We start from the raw sequence: 2,943 nt of genomic DNA, 5'->3' as shown, positions 1-2,943 counted from the left end.
GGGAAGTGGCTCTAGGGGCCTGCGAGCAGGGGCAGATCTCCACGGGAGCCCCGGCAGATCTCCACGGGAGCCCCGGCGCTGGCAGGCGCCCGGCCACGGGGGGGAGGCGCCGAGTAGCTGCCCGGGGCTCCCGGGTCCCTGCTGCGTGCACATGCCTCCCGGAGGGCGGGAGTAAGAGTGCAGGGGGTCCTTCTCCTGCCGCGTCCTGCGCAGCTCTCCCCTGCATCACTTGGGGAGGAAGAGCCCCCACAGCCTGAGCTGGCCCCAGGGGCTGCGCCCCACCTTTGCGGGGCAGGTGCGTTGGTGCTCTGAGGCACGGCTTTGGGGAGGCTGTTGATGGAAATAATGGGCTCAGTGCAAGCTGGTGGATGGAAACGTGTGTGTGAAAGCACTGCAAGGCCCAGCGCAGCCAGAGCAGCGCTGGTAATGGAGAAGGCTGTTCCTGGGACATGGGTCCCGGGATGCTTCCCTGCTTGCATGGGGCAACTTGGACAACTCATTGGCAGATGGCCCTGCATCCTCGCAGCAGGAGAACAGCCTGCAGGCATTGCCTTCAAGCTGATGTTCAACGTGGGGAAAAGCAACCAGCAGGCAGCAAGCTGCCCTCAAGTTCATGGACCTGAGCTGAGCAGGACCTGCTGGCAAAGGGCCACCCCGTTAGGGCTCATGATGCCTAGAGGTCTAAGGTCAGTCCAAAAGGTTATTGTCAGCGTGTTTAAGATGGTGGCTGCTGGCCTGTTGTAAGAGGTGCAAGAGCTGCCATTCACTTTAGCCAAGCCAGTGGTAAGTATCACCCTGACTTCAACAGCCTGCGTTGTGGTGTGTACTGTGGACTTGTTACTGGGAAAGCTGTACTGGGTCCTCGGCCCTACACAGCCACTCTGCACAGGGTGCACTCTCCGACAGGACGTGGTTGGTGCATCAGTGGGGAGTGAAGGGGGGCGCTGGGCTGTCAGAGGTGCTTCAGCAGAAGCACAGTATTTTCAAAGTCATCAGGTGAACAAACCTGGCGTGGCACATGGGGAAAAAAATTCCCTGAGACTATTAGATCAGTTCAACAGCTTATTGTCAGTGTGCTTACCATCATCATCATTGGCTTGACAGCCATCGGCACTCAAAAGGTTCCCCAGGAGCAAAGCAAGGCCCTGGTTGCTGTTGTCCCTCTCCCGTGTCATGCACAAGTGACCCTGGCCAGAGCACCGGCACAACCATCTGGGTGCTTGTAAGCAGGGCAGTGCGCCAGTGTGAGCAGGTAAAAGCCACTTGCTTGAAGAGTTCGTGGCTATCACCGTTCCCTCTCATAAGTTGTCACACTGAGTTCTGGATTGGCTTTCCTTGCAGTTCCGCTGGCACCTCGTCCTGGAGGAGCTCAGCTTCACCAAGCTGCTATTTGGCCCCCGAATTCCTCCCAGTGCCAAGCAGCTGGTGTTTGGGCCTAATTTTCCTGAACCTGCCAGCAGAGGAGTTGCATCCTGCTGCCTCAGCCGCTCAGCAGCTGCCTTTTCCAGCAGGTGCTCTGCACGTCCAGTGCAAGCACACAAGCAGCGAGACCCGCCCCGTGCCAGTCTCAATTTCCAGCCTAGTCTTGGTTGTGAAAGATGTGCTCGCCCAGAGCAGGGAGTGTTGCAAAGAGCAAAACTGTAGTTTTCCAAGCTTGCCAAAGAGCTCTGGAAGAGGTTTCACCAGAAAGCCCTTTGCTGCCACCTGCCCAGCCTCTCAGCCCAGGACACGTCAGGGTCCAGCCCCTGCAGCCCCAATGAGCGAGCTCTGCATCCCCCAGGCTGGGGCTGCTGGCAGCACTCCCCCCACAGCCGGAGTTGGGGACCCCCTCCCAGCTGCCATCTCCATGGCAGCTGATGCATGACAAGGGGGGGAACTGTGATGGCTCCAGGGCGTGGGGTTCTCGGCCCAGGGCAGGCAGCGAGAGGGCTCGTGTGTCGTCCCTCCTCAAGCAAGAGTGCTCGACTGTTGTCCCCTCTTGCGGCCTGGGCAGCACACGTTGGGGACCTCAGCTCTTCTGCTGCTGCTGCTGCTGCTCCATGGGCTCTTCTAGGCCAGCTCAGGTATTTGACCTTCCAGCTGGGAGGCTGCGTCTCGGCCATGGCTATGTGGGGGGGGCCCATGTTCTGGAGGGGCTCGGAGGAGCTTTCTCAGAAATGACTGGCTAGCTACTGCTGCAAGGCTGCAGGAGAGGAGGGATCTTGTCTGCTCCTGCCCACTGTGCCCCGCAGCCATCCCGGCTGCCCTCCTTGTCACCCCACCTCGGTGGGTCATCAGTGGGTGGGTGGCTGCTGCTGGCACTCGCCAGGCCTTGGCATGAGCTGCACTGGGGGCCGAACCCTGAGCAGGAGTTTGCCCAGAGGAGGGCGAGGGGTGCTGGGGGCCAGGAAGGACACAGAGGTCTTGGGGGTGCTTGGTTCCAGCTGGGTTCACCCAGCCTTGCTTGACCCCTCCCAAGCTGTGCTGCCCACAGGCATGGCAGAGGCACCCCCCACCCCGAGACTGTCCTGGTGCTGGGGAAGACGGGCTCTCAGCTCAGGGCACTGCTGGTTCACGGTGCTTACTAGGAGGTGTATGAGGGTGCAGCCCCCGCACTGTGGCACAAGGTGGCCATCAAGGTCATCTCCAAAAGGAAGGCGCTGGAGGAAGACCTCAGGAAGCTCCTGCCCCATCAGGTGTAGGCAGGGCAAGCAGGTGGCATTGGCAGGGGGCAGTGGGGGGACCCCCTGAGCATCAAGAAATGCTGCGGGGCAAGGGGGGGCATCGGAGGGTCCCTGGGGCATCAGGGGCTAAGGAGGGCAGGGGGAGCACCCTTTGGGGAGCTTCATGGGCAGTGGTGCTACTGGGAGGCTCAACGGGGCAGGGGTGTTGGAGGGGTCGAAGGGGCAGGGAGTGGTTGGGGGAGTCCATGGGGTAGGGGGGCACTGGGGGCACCGGGGGGCA

This window comes from Aptenodytes forsteri, unplaced genomic scaffold, assembly GCF_000699145.1.
Source record: "Aptenodytes forsteri isolate BGI_AS27 unplaced genomic scaffold, ASM69914v1 Scaffold238, whole genome shotgun sequence".
In the NCBI taxonomy this organism is placed as follows: Eukaryota; Metazoa; Chordata; class Aves; order Sphenisciformes; family Spheniscidae; genus Aptenodytes; species Aptenodytes forsteri.
Note: the sequence above shows the minus strand (reverse complement) of the source record.